Below are 22067 nucleotides of genomic sequence, written 5' to 3'. Positions count from 1 at the left end.
CCCCCTAACCCTAACTCACAGATATTGCGCCCGGTGTGGCTGGCCCCCCCTGCACCCCCCACGCTATGCCACTGTCTATTCCTCTTTGGATGGGACTCCCCCCTCCAATTCTGCACGTATAGAATTCTGGCAGCTGTTGTTGAACACATAAATAGCTTACTCATATTCTTTGGGATGTTGGGATAAGGTGGACTCTCAAATAACCAGGTCCTAAGCTGTACAGGACCTTATATGTTATTACCAACACCTTGAATTTGGCCTGGTAGCAGATGGGTAGCCAGTGCAAATCCTGCCCCTACAGAGAACCTCACCACCACGTTCAGCACGAGCTGCAGTCTCACATAAGAGTGCATTGCAATAATCAGACTGAAGTTACCAATACGTGGACAATTGTGGTCAAGCTACCCTACCCAGGAATGGTTGTAGCTGTCTTACCAACCAAAACTGGTAAAAAGGTGGATGTTGCACTTCTCCCTTGATGAATGGTCTGTGTTTGGGAGTACAGTGGTACCTTGGTTCTCAAACGCCTTGGTACTCAAACAGCTTGGAACCCAAACACTGAAAACCTGGAAGTAAGTGTTCTGGTTTGCGAACTTTTTTTTGGCAGCCGAATGTGCTCCGTTTTGAGTGCCACGCTTCCGTTTTGAGTGCCACACTTCCGTTTTGAGTGTTATGCTTAGGTCTGTCTGTTTTTGCTATTCATTTTGCATTTTTGTTTTTGTGGCTCTTTCTTTTGTTTTTGTGACTGTGTGGAACCCAGTTCAGCTACTGATTGATTGATTGTGCGACTGCAGTACATTGTTTATTGCTTTCATTTCATGGATCAGCAGTCTTGTTAGATAGTATAATTCATGTTAAATGGCTGTTTTAGGGGTTGTATTTAAAAGTCTGGAAAAGATTAATCAATTTTGCATTACTTTCTATGGGAAAGCACGCTTTGGTTTTGGAACGCTTTGGTTTTGGAACGGACTTCCGGAACGGATTAAGTTTGAGAACCAAGGTACCACTGTACTGGCTTAAAATATTTTTTTGGGGGGGTTTCAGGTAAGCTCTGCCTTGCATAATCAATCACATGATTTGAATGACACATCATTTGAATGGCAATGCCCATCAACTTGGAGTGGGGGAGCAGCCCCCTCAAATATTTTACTGGGTGGGCTGAAGACCCCTTGGCCCCTAGGAGTTGGCTCCTATGCTGGCTTATTTAAAACCAAAGTAAACAGAATGGTGAGTGGTACAATGAGAGCGAGAGAGAGAAGTGGTTTCGCTTCCTCCTGAAAATAAAGTCACAGAGTAGTGAGGACCATTGTTACCCCATTCTGAGTGACAGCATCTTTCCGTGAAATCTAAAGCTGTACTCCCCCGCCCCGTCTCTCTCCCTGTTTCAACCCCCCACCCAAATCCCTTTACTTGATCTGAAAGGTTTTCTAATAAAATAGAGATGTAACTCTATCTGCAATAAGTGCAGCAAATGTTCAATGGATAACATGTAATTAATAACAGAAATGCTTCTCTCTTATTAAAACGGGGGGCCTCCTTTAGCCTTTCACCTCCATATAAGTGTCTCTCTCTGGTTTTATGATGGCAATGGACAACATTATTGTGCGAGCCTACGTGTGTGTGTGTGTGTCTGTGTCTGGCAAAAAAAAAAAGTTTCACATAATTTTTGCTGAGATTGACTTGGTTGTGGTTGGTTTCCGTCTCTCTCTCTCACCCCCCCCCCCGGGTATATTCTTATTTTATTTGCTCCTAGTAGTTTATAGGGAGGCTGTCCGCCGGATGAACTCAATCAGTGTATGAAAGCAAGCCTTGTCCCTTTGAGTCAAGATCCTGTCTATGGACTTCAATGCAACTGTATCTATTTACACACAAACAGACCACGAGGGGAAGAGAAGGCACATGTGAGCAGTTGTGTTAGTGAAACAGGGGCAGTAGGACAAGGATGTGCTCAGTCTATTGCACTGACAAGCACCGGAGAACGTATCAATATTTATGTGTGCAGCAATGGTTTTACTAAAAGGTGTGGCCAATTGTGTTCCTATAGGGATCATGCTCTTCCTTGCGACATAGCATTTACTGTATTTTTTGCTCTATAAGACTCACTTTTTCCCTCCTAAAAAGTAAGGGGAAATGTGTGTGCGTCTTATGGAGCGAATGCAGTCTGAACAGCTATCACAGAAGCCAGAACAGCAAGAGGGATTGCTGCTTTCACTGTGCAGCGATCCCTCTTGCTGTTCTGGCTTCTGAGATTCAGAATATTTTTTTTCTTGTTTTCCTCCTCCAAAAACTAGGTGCGTCTTGTGGTCTGGTGCGTCTTACAGAGCGAAAAATACGGCAATCCCATACAGCAGTCCGTCCAACTTCCCAAATGTTCGGAAACCAAGGTGTGGCTTCCGATTGGCTGCAGGAAGCTCCTGCAGCCAATCGGAAGCCTTGGAAGCCTTGCCGGATGTTCGGGTTCCAAATAAGATCTGCAAATAGATAAATAGGTACCGCTCTGGCGGGAAGGTAAACGGCATTTCCGTGCTCTGCTCCGGTTCGCCAGAAGCGGCTTAGTCATGCTGGCCACATGACCCGGAAGCTGTACACCGGCTCCCTCGGCAAATAAAGCGAGATGAGTGCCGCAACCCCAGAGTCTGGACCTAATGGTCAGGGGTCCCTTTACCTTTATATTTCATTGAATGTCCCAGAATTCCCTCCGATCTGAGGGCTGTGATAAGAGGGGTGGCAGTGGCAGCAATTAGCAGATAGTTGTGAGACACCAGAGAGTAATGGAATAGTTTTGCCTACCTTGTAAGGGAGTTGTGCAAGGAAGTGTGTGAGTGGGCTCTCCTGCTTCCTGTTTTGAATTTGGCTTCTTCTTGCCCCTGTGCAACCTTTTACGTTTGTCCTTGATGAATTTCCACTTCTTGCCATTTGCCCAGGTCACTAATTTATGGAGATCGTTTGGTGCAGTTAGTCTGCATGCGACCCTCTCCTGGGCCATTATTTATATGCATAAAGGGAAGGATGTTTAAATGATTGCAGGATCAGGATTGATGTTTGCTTAGAGGGCCCCAGCCGGGTTTGTGTGTGTGTTATTACAGAGTTTGTTCAGCCTTCTGGAATTTATCACTTAGTTACCTTTTTCTGCCTCTCCCCCAACATCATGACTGACTGATGGAGAAATGAGTAAGTCTTGAGGCAGGATTTCAGTTTCCACATGGAGAGCAATAATCAGGACCAAAGCCACTTGCAACATTGGAACGTAAATACAGTGGTACCTCAGGTTAAGTACTTAATTCGTTCTGGAGGTCCGTTCTTAACCTGAAACTGTTCTTTACCTGAAGCACCACTTTAGCTAATTGGGCCTCCTGCTGCCGCCGTGCCTCTGGAGCACGATTTCTGTTCTCATTCTGAAGTAAAGTTCTTAACCTGAGGTAATATTTCTGGGTTAGCAGAGTCTGTAACCTGAAGCGTATGTAACCTGAAGCGTATGTAACCCAAGGTACCACTGTAATAGGAAGCAGATTAAGCAGAAGTCACTTGTGTGAGGAATGCAGGTGTTAAACACCAGAATTCCCCCTAAAAAACAAACAAACACACACACACACACACACACACACACACACACACACAAAGAGCAATGCTTCAAAATCTGCACACTTCCCCCCAGATTGTTACTGTGGTTTGGAACTTATCCAATGGCGGCCCACCAGATACTCTGAGAAGCCCCCAGCAGGGCAGTGAAGCAACAACACACCTGACTATCTCAGCAACTAGAATCCAGTGCAAAATAAACTATTATGTGATTTGTGATCTATTAGCTGGGGGGTAGGGGGACACAAAGTTGTTGTCCTGAAAGCCCTCCTGGTGTGAATGATTCTTTTTGTACACCCGAAAAATGATACCGGCCTGATAAAACAATAATCTAGGGAAATCGCCCCCCCCGCCCTTCCTTTCTGTTCCTTTCCATCAAACCCTCCATCCTCCCTCCTTTTAAAAAAGTTTTCATTGCAGTTCATCCCCAAATATTTTAATTGAAAAATGTCACCCCTGCCCCCCCCCCGAGATAAATAACATCCTCAGTTTTCTGTGTGCTGACGGGTCTGATCTCCTCCAGAGACATCAGCTGGGAAAGACTCTGCACCCTGAATGAACTTTCGAACTTTACCCTTCGGCTCCAGCCGATTCGTTTTTCTCAACACCCCGTCAACAAGTGGTTGTTGCACATATGAAAAACAGATTAAAAGAGAGAGAGAGAGAGAGAGAGAGAGAGAGAGAGAGAGAGAGAGAGAGAGAGGGCAGCCTCAACTCTTGCTCCTTCTGATTGGAAATGCATCTTACTGGATTGTCTGGTAAGATCCAACTTTGGCAGCTGCTTACATTCCACCCCCCTTTAAATTTTCTAACTGTATGGCCACGGGCAGCCTTCCTATGGCGGAGAAGTGCCATAAGTACAGAGAACAGCCTGCCATCTGCTTGGCTACTTGATCAAGTTACAGTAATAAATTCTTGTGAATTTCCAGAGTGTTTTGCTGCGCTACCACTAAGGCAGTTATGGAAGCCGCTGTGTGGATCTCTTTGTGCCGATTCAACAGCAACTCCTTCTAATACAAACTTGCTGTGGCAAATAGAGATGGGAGAGGAACGTATTTTTAAAATTTAGTGCATTATTTTATGTACTACCTTTCCATGCTCCCCCTAGCAGCTCAAGACTGTTCATGTGGTACTCCCCTTCCCATCCCATCCTCCTATCACCACATACTCCTGCCAACCTAACAGTTTGAAAGCATGCCAGTGCAAGTAGATAAATAGGTACCACTGCGGCAGGAAGGTAAATGGCTTTCCGTGCACTCTGATTTCCACCACGGTGTTCCGTTGTGCCGGAAGTGGTTTAGTCATGCTGGCCACATGACCTGGAAAGCTGACTGTGGACAAACGCCGGCTCCCTCGGCCTGAAAATGAGATGAGTGCTGCAACCCCATAGTTGCCCTTGACTGGACTTAACCATTCAGGGATCCTTTACCTTTTACCTTTGCCTATCATCACAAGAACCCTTTGAGATAGGTTAGGCTGAGAGACAGTGACCAGCCCAAGATAACCCAGTGATGTTCATGGCTGAGCAGGGATGCAAACCCTCATCTCTAAGGTCATAGTTTGACACTGTAATGTTGAGAACCAGTGTGCCTCTAAATTTGAATCAGTTTGCTTCTAAAGGTGAACTTTCAAAATCTGTACTTTCCAAAACAAGTCAGGGACCCTTTGCTTGACAGCAGTAGATGTGAAAAGGATCTAGGGGGTCTTAGTAGACCATAACTTCAACAGGAGTCAACAGTGTGATGCTTCAGCAAAAAAAAGCTAATGCAATTCTAGGCTGCATCAACAAAAGTATAGTGTCTCAATCAAGGGAAGTAATGGTACTACTCTAGTCAGCCTTGCTCAGACCCTGCCCAGAGTCCTGTGTCCTGGACTAAGCACCACTGTTCTAAGAAGGATATTGATAAGTCGGAACGTGTGCAGAGCTGAGTGACCAAGATGATGAAGGGTTTTGGAAACCAAGCCTTATGAAGAGCAGTTGAAGGAATTCGGCATGTTCAGTCTGGAGAAGAGAAGACTGAGTTGCAATATGATTGCCAAATATCCAAAGGACTATCACATGGAAGCTGGAGCAAGCTTGTTTTCTGCTGCTCCAGAGAGTAAGACCTGAACCTTCAATAAATGAGATTTTGACAAAACATTAGGAAGAACTTTCTGAGAGCAAGAACTGTTTGAGACTGGAACAGACTACCCTGGAAGGTGTTGGATTCTCCTTCATTGGAGGTTTTAAAACAGAGGTTGGATGGTCATCTGTCAGGAATTCTTTAGCTGTGATTCCTGCATTGCAAGAGGTTAAACTAGATCACCCTTTGGATCCCTTCCAACTCTACAATTCTATGATTCTATGAAACACAGTCATCCTTTGAAATCCACACATCTCTGAATTTGCAATACAGTTCTCCACTAAAAACAATGTGTATAAAATTGCATAAACTGGAGATGGGCTTCAACTAAGCCAGCTGAGGCTGATGGGAGTTGTAGTACAAAACACATGGAAGGCTCCACATTGGTAAAGACTGCAGTAAGCCTTTCAAAGCGAAATCCTACATATAACTTCTTGGCAGTTAGTTCTTCTTAGGTCAATGAGGCTGGTTATTCCAAGGTAGGTGGTGCTTAGGGCTTTAGCCTTTGAGATCTAATTTCCAGTGGATTCATCAAGGCTTACTATAAGGTGACAGAAGAAAACACATTGGAGCAGGTTCTGATTTTTCACTGCTTCCAAATTCACAGCTTCCTACATTACAGAACTGAATTATTAGCACAAGTGTGAAGAAAAAGAGGCTCCCTTTGAAGAGCTAATCCAAACCAGTCATGCAGACATGAAAGATTTGATCTTAACTGTGTACCACATTTCCCCCACATGATAACAGTCAATAGAAAGAGAAGCTATCAGATGTACACAAACGTAAGGGTAGCCCTGCTGGATTGTAAAAGGCAGCTTCCTATATTCCTTGTGACATTGAGAGATGCCTTCTACAGGGCTAGTTCTACCATTAGTTCTACGATTAGATACCCATTATCCCTTTTCTCCTAAGCCACCCTGCTCTGCACCTCCTAAGCTAACCTGCTGCCCTCCAACATGGGTGGAAAATGTCTTATCATCACTGTTGAAATAAGATCCAGCCGCTATTTTGGGTGGAGTGTCATATTGTGCTTCACACCCTGGAGTAAAATAGTCTTCCAATCACTCTGCTGATGTTGTTGGACTCCACCTCCCACCAGTCCCAGCAAGCATGGTCAACAGTCAGGAATGATGGGAGATGTCTATCAACATTTGGAAGGTACCACATGTTGGAAGTTTGGGTGCAGCTTGGCTTGCAGAAAGGGACTGCATGGGTTAAAAGAGATAGAGGAAGGGATGCCCAGATCTCCAGACTTTCTCTGTACCTTTAACCTCTATGCTAACTTCTCTCTATCCTTCGAAGTTCAGACTGATTTGTCCTAGGTTGCATCCTGTTCACAACTTCCTCTTCCTCCTTTCCCTGGATCTTGAGGTATGAGGTCATATTGGATGTACCTTCTGAGAAGAAAGGGACAAGCAGAACTTCATTGTTTCTCCAACTGGTTGGTTAAGTAGGACTATAGAACTATTAAAAATGTACTTCCCCTAAGGTCTTGGGCCTCATCCACACTTATCTTTTGTCCCACTCTTTCTAGACAGAGGTCTGCATTTTAAAACACCATGTCAGAACATATTGCCCTGAGCTTTCCCCATGAAAACCCTCTTCTTCTTCTTCTTCTTCTTCTTCTTCTTCTTCTTCTTCTTCTTCTTCTTCTTCTTCTTCTTCTTCTTCTGGTTCCTAGAGAAAAATACACAAATCAGGGAGGCAGTCATGGTGAGTTCTGGCACCTCTTTTCCTAGAAAAATAGCACTGACAAAACTTAATATATTTTTCCTTTTCAAAAAAACCAAACCAAGAGTTTTATCTAGTTACTATGAAAACAAAAATAGTGTATGTATGTGTGGTGGGGAGATAAATAGAGAAAGAAAAAGAAATAAATAAAAAGAGTAGAAAAGAGGTTAAAGGAGAAGGATAGAACAGTAAGATTTAGAAAATAAAGAACTTCTGATTCTTCATTTGTCTACTATTGAAAAAACCAATATTCACTTCGTCCAATCCAATATAAAGGTAAAGGTAACCCTGCCCGTACGGACCAGTCGTGACCGACTCTAGGGTTGTGCGCCCATCTCACTTAAGAGGCCGGGAGCTGGCGCCGTCTGAAGACACTTCCGGGTCACGTGGCCATCGTGACGAAGCTGCAACTGGCGAGCCAGCACCAGCACCGCACACGGAAACGCTGTTTACCTTCCCGCTATAAAGCGGTACCTATTTATCTGCTTGCACTTTGACATGCTTTCGAACTGCTATGTGGGCAGGAGCTGGGACCAAACGACGGGAGCTCACCACACCATGGGGATTCGAACCGCTGACCGTACGACGAGAAAGTCCTAGGCACTGAGGTTTCTATAAACAAACATTAATGCTGAAATCCAGATATCATTATTACATTTTCTTTTTCATGCAAAAAGTCTACAAGGGGTTTCCAATCTTTAGCAGATGTTAGCAATGGCTCTTTAAAGCTGAATTGGAGCAAACCTCAATTTGGCCTTTCTTCGGATTGACAATTGCTCCTATTGAGCTTTAAAGAGTGGGTTTTTGTGGGGAAAGCTCTGGAGCAAAATAGAAAAAGTCGCTTTTTCACAGAAAATCTGTGCCTGGAAAGAGTGGAGGAGAGGTAAGTGTGGATAAGACCTCAGTGTTATAGGTGTGCTGCAAGCAAGGATTCATTTCACGAAAGTTAATGATTGCTGTTGCATCCGAACAGTGGCGTAGCGTGGGTTGTCAGCACCCAGGGCAAGGCAAGTAATTTGTGCCCCCTAACCCGTGGATTTGCGCCCCCTAACCCCCAGATATTGCGCCCGGTGCGGCCGGCCCACCCTGCACCCCCCACGCTACGCCACTGCATCCGAACTCCATATGCTAATGCCACATTGGCTTCCTCTGTTTTAAGTAGAAAATATGGGAGGATTCCTAATTATTTAGAAAGAAATCCCAATAGAGCAATCCAAAGCATGCCTACTCAGAAGTAAACCACATTGAATACACACAGCTAAGTGTCTGTAGGAATGCAACCTTAGGGCAGGTTCCTGCAATGATTTTATCACTGAAAAACATCTGCTTCTCAAAAGCACTCAATAAATAATTTTAATCACTAGGGCTGTAACATGTAGTCAGTGAATAGGTTAGTTAGAGCAATCAATTCAGAACATTTTAATTGACTAGAAAGGTGCTCTCCCGATGAACCAATCAGCAGATTTATTCACGAAATATATATTCCAAGTTCCCATAAAAGAGAAGAGGAGAGAAGAAGGAAAGAGGAATGAACTCTTTCTAAGATGACGTTCTCTAGCACACAGTGCAATCATCTAAAGACTTAAGATGATGCCTAGGCTAAGAAATAACTCAGTCTGTAAACTGGATCTTCTAAAATCATAATTCCTGAATGTGTGACGAGTCCTGGCTTTATTCCAAGAGAATGCTGTTGTTGTTGGCATCCGTCTATCTTGAGAGGCAATGGAGTGCACCTCTGGGGGTGAAGTCAAACTGCTGCGTTAGCAGCACCGAGGTGACTTCCTCAGGGCACAAGCCTGGGTGGTGAGTCCTGGCAGTGGTGTAGCATAGGTTGCCAGCTCCCAGGGCTGCATGGAGGGGGTGGGTGGGAGGGAAATGGACAGTGTATGCATGCACATTCAACTACCTAACAACGACATTTGTGTCACCAAGGAGATCACAGCTGCAGAGATAAGAAAGGAAGAGCCATTCCATTGTCTGGAGAGGTCACTTCCTGGTTCATATGGAGAAGCCATTTTCAACGGAGCCCAGTGATGGAAGTGCTCAGCTGTATTGAGGCAGCACCGGGTGTTGATGTTTTGTACCCCCCTAACAATTTTGCACCTGCTATGCCACTGGGTCCTGGGCTGTCCAGATGACAAGACCCTCCCCACTCTGTGACGTAGTCCAAAAGGAAAGCAGAGCAACATGTTTGGCACTAGCTTGGTTGCAGGAGTTGCTGGAAGGAGGCGTACAAGGCACCATCCAACTATCCTAAGGACTCCACTCCAGATCTGCGTAGTGTTTACTCCTTAGCCTCCCCCCTCCAAACATATCCCATAAGGTTTTCCTTCTCCTAGATGGGCTCCCTTCTCAGGTTGGCAAGCCCCATTTGCCCTTCACTTCCCTCTACAGCCCATGCGGAAACGTCCTCCTTGACCTACTCTTGTTTTTACCCGCTCAACCCACCAGAGCCTGTCTTTGCATGTAGGTCCTTAACTCACTGAGGGTTTGAGACCCATCGGCTACCCTCACCTGGTGTAGCTGGCCAGTTGAAGCTGTTTCCCAGGGTGTGGCGGCTGTCTCATGCTGGCAGCTTCCAGGAGCCACAGGTGAGAGCTGAGTGCAGGGTTGGGACCAAAGGTGGACAAACAGAAGGAGCCCAATGTGTCTTCCACCAGAGGTGTTACCCCCTCCTCTAACACCCCCCAGGACCTACAATTGCATCTGTGAAACATCTATTCACTCTTCCCAGTCAGTTTCTGTTTGCACTGGCAGAGTATTGTCTACACTGACTGGCAGCAGCTCCCCAGGGTTGTAGACTGGAGTTATTTCCCCACCCTACCCTGTTGGGGATCGAACCTTGGACTTTCTGCATGCAAAGCAGATGCTCTTTCCACTGAGCACTCTTCCACCAAGACCAGAGAGCTCTGCTTGAAAGCAGGCTGGAAGCTGGAGACATAAGAGACCCTCTTGCTGTGTGCTGGATCCAAAGCTGTGACTAAGCAAGATCTGTTGGGGTGTTAATGCTGTGGGCCCCTTTATCCTATCCTCAGGTTGTATATACAGTGGTACCTTGGGTTACATACGCTTCAGGTTACATACGCTTCAGGTTACAGACTCCGCTCACCCAGAAATAGTACCTCGGGTTAAGAACTTTGCTTCAGGATGAGTACAGAAATCGTGCTCTGGCAGCAGGAAGCCCCATTAGCTAAAGTAGTGCTTCAGGTTAAGAACAAGTTCAGGTTAAGATGCAAGTAGGGGTAGCAGCCCGTAGTTTCACAAAGGCATGTAACAGCAATCAAATACAGTGGTACCTTGGGTTACATATGCTTCAGGTTACATATGCTTCAGGTTACAGACTCCGCAAACCCAGAAATAGTGCTTCAGGTTAAGAACTTTGCTTCAGGATGAATACAGAAATTGTGCTCCGGCAGCAGGAGGCCCCATTAGCTAAAGTAGTGCTTCAGGTTAAGAACAGTTTCAGGTTAAGAATGGACCTCCGGAACAATTTAAGTACTTAACCCGAGGTACCACTGTATGGGTCAATAAATTCATGTATCCTGAAGGCACTACAGTCTCTACTGACCTTCATTCCAAAGAAACCAAACCTGGGTCAGCGCCTGGATTTACTCACCACTCAAAGATGTGGTAGTGTGTAATAATATCTTTACACTCTCCTTTTTTTTTCATTTAAGGAAGGAGAGAATATTTGGAGCAAACCTCTGCCTTTGCCTTTCACACTTTCTCCTTTCCACTGATACCTGGCCAAGCAGGTCTTGGAACTCCTCCCGCACTTGGCAGGGCAGGCGAAACAAAAGGGCAGATTGTAGATTCTTCATTTCAAAGCAATCTCCTTCTTTTGCTGCTGTAGGAGCCATTAAAAGAGAAAATGTTTGTCAACCATCCAAGCAGCATCTCTGGACAACATTTCAAAAAGTGGGAGACATCTGTTCTTAACTCCTTCAGAGGTCTTTCTCTTCTCTCTCTCTCTCTCTCTCTCTCTCTCTCTCTCTCTCTCTCTCTCTCTCTCTCTCTTTGGAGGGGGTGTTGGGTTGTAGAAAGGGGAAAGCGACAAATTCTCCCACCTTCACTATGCAGAGTCACGGAGGCAAGAGGTGTTCCATCTAATGTTATGGTATCTGCCTAGATGTTACTGTTACTTTTATTAGATGTTGTTTTTACGATTGTATTTACTTTTTGCAATTGCCATTTCTTGTTTAATGTTGCATTTTAAATTGAAACCCACACCGCGACCTTAGAGGGAAGGGCAGAAAATAAATTGAAATAATAGGAACACAGGAAGCTGTCTTACACTGAGTCAGATTATTGGTCCATCTAGCTCAGTACTATCTACACTGACCGGCAGCAACTCTCCAGGATTTCAGGCAGGAGTCTCTCCTGAATCTGCCTGGAGATGCTGGGAATCGAACCTGGGAACTTCTGCTTGCAAGGCATAAAAGGTAAAGGTAAAGAGACCCCTGACCATTAGATCCAGCCGTGGCCGACTCTGGGGTTGCAGTGCTCATCTCGCTTTATTGGCCAAGGTAGCTGGCGTACAGCTTCCAGGTCATGTGGACAGCATGACTAAGCCGCTTCTGGCGAACCAGAGCAGCACATGGAAACACCATTTACCTTCCCACCAGAGCGGTTATCTATTTATCTACTTGCACTTTTGGGCGTGCTTTTGAACTGCTAGGTTGGCAGGAGCAGGGACCGAGCAACGGGAGCTCACCCCGTTGCGGGGATTCGAACTGCTGACCTTCTGATCAGCAAGTCCTAGGCTCTGTGGTTTAACCCACGGTGCCACCTGCGTCCCTTGCTTGCAAGGCATACACTCTGCCAATGAGCTATGGTTCCTCCTCATTATTACTATTAATCTTAATAAAAAATAATGGGAGGCTGCGCATTGATCAATGCTCCACCTTGGTGCGCCTTCCTGCCCTCCTCTTTTCAACCTCCGCTGCTTCTTTTTTTTTAAAAAAAACCTCCTCCCTCAGGTTGTAGCCAACCATGTAGATTTACAATGTGTTTTGCGTTCTGAACACCCTTGGATCACACTGGGGCGATGAAAGCCTGATAGGTCTGTAGATAGGGAATTGGAATTTTTGTTTTTGCATTCTCTCTCTCCCCCCTCCCCCCCCCACTCCTCCTGTTCAGAGAGCATAATGAATAAAGTATTATACGCACACGGCCCTCCCCCTCCCCCTGCACGGTGTTTGGCTTTAGTTTGCAATCGTAAAAAGCGCTCAGAAATGCAGCACCGGAGACCACAGGTTTGCCTCGGCCCATGTGCTTAACAAGACCGCAAGGAATACAAAAAACTAATCACAGCCACATAAGCAGCACTCCGTAACAGAATCTGCTGGACTGCAAGGGCACAGAAAGCATATGGGCCAGGCGTGTTTGGAAACCTCGGCTTTCTGCCTTAACAGCTGCTGTAATAAACTTCCCAGAAAGCATTAGGTTTTTGTGTGTGTGTGTGTGTGTGTGTGTGTGTGTGTGTGTGTGTGTGTAACCCCAGCAAGAACCTAATGGGAAAGATGTATCAACTAAGCCAACCTGATGCAAGCTCTTTCTCTAATAAAAAAAAGGCTCGCAATTGGCTCTCCTGACTTGGACTGAGTGCTAAGTAAGACATTAAAATGGGTTCTTGCATGCATTCATTTCCTTCCTTCCTTCCTTCCTTCCTTCCTTCCTTCCTTCCTTCCTTCCTTCCTGTCCAAACAACTCCTAATGAATATGCTAGACATCTTCAAATAACTAAAGGGCTGTCACATGGAAGATGGAGCACACTTGCTTTCTGCTGCTCCCATAGCCATAGGACCCAAACCAGTGGATCCAAGTGGAATCAGTCTTAAAAGGTGGCAAACTCTCCTTCATTGGAGGCTTTTAAACAGGTTGGATGACCAACTGTCAGGGACGCTTTAGCTGAGATTCCTGCGTTGCAGGGGGTTGGACTAGATGGTCCTTGGGTCCCTCCAACACTACATTTCTATGATTTGCAGCTTGTGGAATTCTTTGGAAGAAGCTGTGTCAGTTTGAAGTGGCACCACAGTGCTTTCAATGTAGGGTAGGTGTATGGCTTACCTGCCTGCCTGCCTTTTTCTCCAAGCCAAAGACCTCTCTGCCACCTTGGGTGCCCTCTTTCCTTTGCCTCCCACTAAAGTGCTGAAGACCCTGTTCCTTCCCTAACTAACAACAACACCTCCCACTTCTGAGCAGCTCCTCCAACTCCTACGCCTGCAAGACTTGGAATTTCCTGCTTGCGCAGTGGTGTGGTTTCGACTGCTTTGGGGCTGCAGATGGGTTCTTTAATCTCTCGCCAGCTGGGCCCGTGCAAAAAGTAGAAGGCAATAAGGCAGCTCGTTTGCCAGAAATCGCACCAGCAGGCGGAACAGTGCCCCCCCTTCTTTCTCTTTGTAAAAACCAGGGATCGACATGAAATAAAACATTAAGCGACCGCCCTTCCTCTCTTACAAGCTGGTAAATGGTACCACAATCCAGTTCAGACTTACAGCTCTTATTTTGCATAGCAGGTAAGGCTATGTCCTCTTGGCACCCAGTAGTGAGTAAGCATAGTATGGCTTGGGATACCACGGTTAGAGGCAGTAGTGCTTTTGAATGGTAGCTGCTGGAAACCAGTTTGCCAATTTCTGTTTCTTTCTTACATCATAGATCATAGAGTTGGGAGGGAATATGCAGCTGTCTCATACAAGGAACCAAACCTGCCACCTTGGCGTTTTCAGCACCACACTCTAACCAGCTGAGCTATCCAGGCTGACTTCAGTTTCTCATTTTCTCAAACTATTTACTTATTGTCAACCTGGATAGCTCAGTTGGCTAAAGCATAGTGCTGATAATGCCAGGGTTGCAGGTTCGATCCCTGTATGGGACAGCTGCATATTCCTGCATTGCAGGGGGTTGGACTAGATGATCCCCAGGGTCCCTTCCAAATCTACAACTCTATGTTTCTATTATTCATTATGTCTTGGAGTGGTTTAACAATTAAGCCCTCTTCCTGAGGAACTATAGTTTTGTGAGAGGAACGAGGGAGAGGTCTGGTAACAACTCTCAGCACCCTTAATAAACTGCAGTTTCCAAGATTCTTGTTTGACTATTTGAAGCCATGATTGCTGCCATGGTCTAGTCTTCTCCATAAGGTTTTCTACATGCAAACCTTTTGTATGGTGATGGTGGTAAGGTGTGCAGATATATACATGGAATTTAGCATTCTGACACTTTCATTCACCACCACTTTCTGCCTAAGGTGCAGATCTGATCTCACTGAGCAGAGAGGCAACATCCTCCCTGGTGTAAGAACATAAGAAAAGTCTGCTGGATCAGCAGTCCATGACCCACCTAGTCCAGGATCATGTTCTCACAGGATGATATCCCTTCCCTCCATGAATTTGTCTAATCCTCTTTTAAAGCATCCACACTGGTGGCCAACACTGCCTCCTGCGGGAGTGAGTTCCACAGTTTAACAGTGTGCTGTGTTTGTCCCTTACATCAAAGCAAAGCGCAACTGAAAGAGGCGAAGGAATCAGGCGGCGTGCAAAAGGCTGGAAAGAGATAAAGACTGTCACTGTTATTGTTTTGCTTAGAGAAGCAACTAGGTTTCAAATATGTTTGTTGAGCAGCTGTCATTAAGGCTGAAAAAGATGTCTCGGTAATGGGGCAATTGCTGTTTGTACATCCATGTTCCTCCCAGCAATTTATGTGTTTTCCACTACGTTAGCTCATCAGGCCTAAGTCCTGGAGCCTCTGAAAATAAATGAGTTCTGCATCTCCCTTTCTCCTTCCAGCCCCCGCATGTGGTTCTGACTACTTCCAGGGGAAGTATTTTTAGCCCCCACTTTTTCGGTTAAGGGCACACACACACACAAAAATGTTTTCAATCAGCAAAATAATTAGGATGATCGGAAATCCTTATGTAAAATGAAAAGTCAGTTGGGCAAGACGAGAGCATTATCGGCGGGAAGTGCGGGAGAAGCCTTTATCAAGCAAAGAACTGACAGAGCATTAAACGAACATGAGATGGAAAACATATTTGGGAAGGGAGCAATGGCAGCGGTAGACAATTGATGGCATATGAATAAGCTCGCAGGGAACAGGACCACTGCAGTGCTTTACAAGTTAGGCTATCACAAGAGGAGTATTTCACCTTTGAAGAGGGCTTCTGAATGTTCAGAGAACTTTACATGCATCGTGTTACAATGAACAAGGGAAGCATCTGAGACTGAGTCAGGCCATGTGGGAATGTTGTGGATAGTAGGAGCAGATATATTGATTAAATATTACCCTTCCTCACTCACGCTAGTGAGTCAGTAGCAGAGCACATTCCCCAGTATATTGCAGGAAGCTAGTTGGTAGATTTGTTTGAATCTCTCGAGTTAAGCAATCTGGCTTGTCCAGATTGGATTAGTTCCTGGTAAATCCCCTTTGTTCCCTCTGAAAAAGAATAAAGACACAACAGTCTTCTCTTTGGAGTAATAAGACGTTTACTTACATCCAGTTCACAGCAGGTTCCCTGAAGGCAGGCTTTAGCTTGTAGTTACAGAAGAGAGTCTGGGTTCAGCCCATATGGGGATTGAGTCCATGTGCTGCTGGCTGAGAAACAGCACACAGCAAAAGAACATCAAAATGAAATAAAGCAAAGAATAAGGAATGGCATCAAGAGAAAGATGGCTGCATGACCAGCCCTTTTAAGGGATCTGCAGGGTCATACCCATCTACCTGGTCACAAGCAGGGGGAGGATGATCCAGACAGGTGTGACAGGAAGTCCTCCTGGTGGGAGTAACACCCCCCTGTGTGTCCACTCTGGGCAAACAGGAAATGTTGTACTTGACTGCTACAGTGATGGCATATCCCACAGGCCATTGGTCCACCTAACTGAGTATTGTCTTCACTGATAGGCAGCAGTTCTGCAGGATTTCAGACCAAGGTCTCTTCCAGCCCTACCCAGAGGTGTTAGGATTTGAATCTTGGGACCTTCTGCATGCAAAGCAGATGTTTGGCCACTGAACCATAACTAAGAATGGGTAAAATTCTCAATTTCAGTTTCTCGTTTTTCAAATGTTAGGTTCAGTTCTTCACATTTACACACCTGTTTGTAAAATTTTCGAAGTCCCAAAGAAAATTTGCCAGCCTTTCAGTGCGAATTCAGTGTTAATGAAATCTTGCTTAACAAGCATACTTTTGCAAAGCAATTTTCTCTGGTATAATGCCCCCCTTTTACTTTGCAGGCTTCTCCAACATAAAAACTCAATTCATAAAAAAAGACAGTTGCAACTCTATCGTGACCATCATGGGCACTTTCCCAATGGGATGCGCAAGGCTTGCGGAAGATCAAGATTGAGACATTCCCAGTGAACTGAGCTACAGCTTCTGTCATCATTGTGAATGAAGTGAAGTGGAGCTGGGGGAGGGAGGAAGCTTTGAACTGTGACCTGTTCATGTCTTAAAGGCTCAAAGGGCACTAGGCAAGGGAAAACAGCACCAGTGAGTGTTTTATTACAGGCAAGCTCATGGCTGGAGCAGGTGAGAGCTGGCTGTGCAATGGCTGAGGTTAGACTTTTGGAAAGGTGTCAACGACTTCCCCAGGTGCTTCCCCTTCAAGGATTCTTCCCCAGCCTCTCAGATGACCTATTGGGAGACTCCTCGTCTCCAGTGGGGAATTCCCCTGCAACCAGATCCATCCTGCTTTACTAACGCCTTTGCTTGGCCACTAGATTCTCCCTCACCTTTCACCCCTTGTTTTCTTGATAGCTCATGCCTTCCTTCATGTTTGTGAGCCCGTAAGCAGAAATATCGTGTCTTTTGCTCCATGTACGAAGTCAGCAGGTGACTGAGGTTCAAAACTGGTGAGATGGTCTCCAAACAGCTGGCAGGTTTGCAAATATGCAACATGGTCCAGTATTTTTGTTTTTGTTTTGCCACATTCAGAGCTTGGAATGATCAAATAAGCAAGTAAGGGAGAAGGCTGGGGGAGGGGGGCGGATTGGTCTGCTTGCTGCTGATGTCCCAGTGGCTCCAAAATGGGCTTACTGATTTTAATGGGATGGGGTTTGAGGGTATGTATGTGTGAGGATGGTAGGCAGAAAGATGTGGGTGTGGGGAGACCTAGACACCTCTGAATTTTGCATGGCTGCAATGTAGCCTACTGTACAAAGGCAAGACTTATCACTATTCCTCTACCCATTTCTCCTATTAGGCCATGCTCATTGCAGGAATGTGACCTTCCTCCTAAGTTGTTGCTTACTTGATGTTTGGGTACTACTCAGCTTGCAGAATGGGGTTTTCATGGAGTTAAAACATAGGGCAAGGGAGCTGCAGATTCCCAGATTATCCATGTAGCTTTGCCTTCTCTGCTGACCATTACAATTTAGACTGATACATCTTAGGCGGCATCCTCTTCACTTCCTCCTCCATGAGACCTCAAGATGAGAAGCCACCTTGGAGCTATCCTCTAGGAACAAAGGAGAAAGCATGTCTGCCTTTGTTTTATCTAGATAAATTGGATTAGAATTGGAATCCTTCCTATCAAAGTTATGCACTTCTGATAATAAATAACTTTGTGTGGTTGTGACAGGTAAAGTGTGCTCTCTAACCTAAGGTTACCAGATTTTTTTCAATGAATCTGGGGACACTTTTCAATTTCCTACTAAATAGATGGATTTTTGTCAGGGGACTGATTTATAAATCTGGGGACTGTCCCCGGGAAACAGGGACATCTGGTAACCTTACTCTAACCAGATTGACGCTTCACTCTCTGCATTCTCTGCATACTAATATTCCCACTGTTCAGCATGGGGTGGTTCTGCCGGTTATTGGCTCTGGCTCCACCTACTGTTGGTCTCCCTGTTTTCCACCCTACCAGTCCCAAAGGGCACTGACCACTACTACTAGTCCTAGTACAATCAAGCATGTTGCTAACCCCCCTTGGCTGGGCAGCTGGCTGGCCCCAGCTGCTGATAGTCTACAGCCAAATTCAAGGAACCATCCATGCTTTACATCTTCCAAGGTCATGATGCTTTTCCCGCTAATGTGCAACTTTCCCAAAATGTTGCAATCTTACTGCTATCGGAATCTCATCTAGGACCAGCTCAGAGAGAGAGAGAGCACGTTCCAGAATGACAACAAAAACTGTCTAGCTCAGAAATAGTTTCCTGGAACTTTGGCCCCTGTTCTTCACTCCAAGATGAGATAAAGTCGTCCATTGTTTGGTTTGGCTGCCTATAAACTCATGTTGCCGACAGCAGGCTTTGATCACAGGGCTATCAGGGCACTGACCCTTGTCAACCAGCCCACTCCCTCCTCACTCACCGAACCGCCAGACCAGTCTCCATTATAAAAACTGGATTGTATTCTCTCTCTCTCTCTCTCTCTCTCTCTCTCTCTCTCTCTCTCTCTCTCTGCCATTCAGGAATGGGGGAACCAAGCCTAAATTCCACCACCCCTAATAGTCATCTGAAACCCCCCTTCTAATTAGTCTGCAAATTAGATTTGAGAGCTCCTTTGCACCAAAGGAGCAGAAAGAGAGGTATTTGCTAAAGCTGGAGTTGCAGACTGGTCATCACAGCCTGTCTCTTATTTTAGACTTTATTTTAGTGTCAACTCCCTGCAAGGTGCCAGATGCAAAACAGTAAAATGAATTGGACCCAGCCTAGAATCAGGACTTACACAAAGCAACAAAAGCATGCTGGTCTCAGTTCTACAGCTAGAATGTATATGCATGTAGCATTTTATTAATAAACATTTCAGTCCCATTTTCAGATCACAGGACATTTTGGGTCAAGCTAGATGTGATATCTGTCATGTAGCTTGCCATTGACTTGTTGCTCACCATCCTGTGTGAGTGAGCTGGATTGTGGGGAAGGGCTGTAACTCAGTGGCAGAAAAGCTGCCTTATATGTAAAAGGTCCCAGGTTCAATCCCTGGCATCTCCAGGTAGGGCTGGAGGAGACGCCGGTCTGAAATCCTGGAAAGCCGCATCCAGTCCGTGTAGATAGTACTGAGCCTGATGGACCAATGGCCAACATCAGTAGACTGCAGGGCTGTAGGTCAGTGCTAGAGCATCAGCTTTGCCCACAGAAGGTCCCAGGATCACTCCCCAATGGCATCTCCAAATAGGGATGGGTGTGACCCTGGTCTGAACCCCAGGAGAGCCACTACCATTCAGTGTAGACAATACTGAGACAGAAGGACCGATGGTCTGACTTTGTATAAGGCAACTTCCTGTGTTCCCATATATATTTCTGACTGGTCTGGCACTAGGATCTGAAAAAGGGAAAAGGAAAGGAACCCTGACAGTTACGTCCAGTCGCAGACGATTCGGGGTTGCTGTGCTCATCTCGCTTTACAGGCCAAAGGAGCCAGCATTTGTTGGCAGACAGTTTTTCTGGGTCATGTGGCAGCATGACTAAGCCGCTTCTGGCGCAACGGAACACCAAAACCAGAGTAGCACATGGAAATGCCGTTTATCTTCCCGCAAGACTGGTACCTATTTATCTACTTGCACTTTTTGGCGTGCCTTTGAACTGCTAGGTTGGCAGGAGCTGGGACTGAGCAATGGGAGCTCGCCCCGTCGCAACGATTTGAACTGCCGACCTTCTGATCAGCAAGCCCAAGACGCTCAGTGGTATAGACCACAGCGCCACCCGCGCCCCACTAGAATCTTAAATGAAATCAATTGTGGCTAGTGGCAATTGGGATTGGTAGGATGGAAGGCAGGGAGACCACAGCCAATGACAGGCAGAGCCAAAGAATTCTAGTTTTGTCCCCACCCTCCTCTCCAAGCTGACCCTGAGACCTTCTGTATGAAAAGAAGATACTCCACAAATGAGTTTTCCTACCACCCCGATCGCTAAAGTCTGTCACATGCAACATCAGACCATCTGACCTATCCTGGATCTTCAGCTGGTGGGTAGGGACACCCAGATGTGCCACAGCCTGGCTGAAGGGTCTCAGCAGCACTAATAACACTAAACTGTACAAATATACTGTATAAAATTAAAAAGTGGGTCATCAAATGCATGTTTTGATCTAAAGGTGGGCCTAATCCTCAATGGCTTTCCAGGTTTCCAGGCAGTGAACATTCTCAGCCCTACCTGAAGATGCCATTACGGATTCAACCTTCTGCATGCAGTGCTGATGTTCTACCACTAAGCTATGGCGCTTCCCTTAAAAATAATAGTAAGATGATGTGTATTCATGGTTTTGAAGAAAGGGCTGATTTTGTGGGAATGTTCAGGGTGGCAGGAGAGGATATATTGTTTATTAATATCCTTCCTAACTTGTGCTAGCAAGTTTCTTTATGGAGCAGAGTTTACATTCTCCTTTACAGAGGCTTACACAGCAGATAGCTTGCTGCTGGCTTGTGTAAACCTCTCACTATATATTCCTGGTAAAGAATAAAGACACAATAATCTTATTCTAAGTCAATAAAAGAAGTGGACTCACACCAGTTCACAGCTGGATTCCTGAAGGCAAACTTAGTTACATATATGTACATGTGGATCTACCCCATATGGGGGGATAATCCCAGTGCTTCTACTAGCTGGTAGCTAGCAGGAGCAGTCCTAGCTAAGAAGCTGGTCCAACAAGGAAGGAAGTGAGAAAGAAAGAGTGTGCTGTGTGCCTTGTCCTTTTGTTACCTGGACAGGTAAGGCCACACCCACCTCTAGTCACATGCAAGAGGAAGGATGCTCCAGTCCAGGAGGAACAGGACATGTCCACTCCAGGAAAACAAGGAATGTTATACTTGACTGCTCCCAATGGATTACATCCCACAGCTTTAAATAGGGGCAGACTATTGGTTCATATTGGGACGCGGGTGGCGTTGTGGGTTAAACCACAGAGCTAGGACTTGCCAATCAGAAGGTTGGCGGTTCGAATCCCTGTGACGGGGTAAGCTTCCGTTGCTCGGTCCCTGCTCCTGCCAACCTAGCAGTTCAAAAGCACGTCAAAGTACAAGTAGATAAATAGTTACCGCTCTGGCGGGAAGGAAGGTAAACAATGTTTCCGTGTGCTGTTCTGGTTTGCCAGAAGCAGCTTAGTCATGCTAGCCACATGACCCGGAAGCTGTACGCCGGCTCCCTCAGCCAGTAAAGTGAGATGAGCACCGCAACCCCAGTGTCGGTCATGACTGGACCTAATGGTCAGGGGTCTCTTTACCTTATTGGTCCATCTAGCTCAATATTCTTTCCAGGGTTTCAGAAAGGGGACATTCTCAATCCCACCAGGAGATGTTGGGGATTGAACCAGGGACCTTCCTGCCACAGAGGCTCCCGGACTAGTTTTTCCTGGTTTAAAAGTTTCAACTTGCAAGGAAAAAGAATTAGTGAGCAACATTACAGGAAAGTCCACATCTATGCATGCAGCTCCAATCCCCCAAAGCTTAGGTTTTTTTCCACTTTGGTTTTGTTAGGGATGAATGGAGAAGTAATGTTCCTCTAAGGAAGAAAACATCCTGGAATAATCTGACAGAACAAGTTTGCAGAACGACTTAGGACGTGGGCATGCATTATCAGTGATTATGGAAAGCACATGTTTTTCTCATTAAAAGCCTCCTCTGTATATGAAACAGCCCAGGGAAACCGTAAATAAGTCGGCACAATGCTACTTGAGGTTGATGTTGACGTGACAGATCG

This window comes from Podarcis gaigeae, assembly GCF_964106915.1.
Source record: "Podarcis gaigeae genome assembly, chromosome: 16".
In the NCBI taxonomy this organism is placed as follows: domain Eukaryota; kingdom Metazoa; phylum Chordata; class Lepidosauria; order Squamata; family Lacertidae; genus Podarcis; species Podarcis gaigeae.
This window is presented reverse-complemented; position numbering follows the sequence as displayed.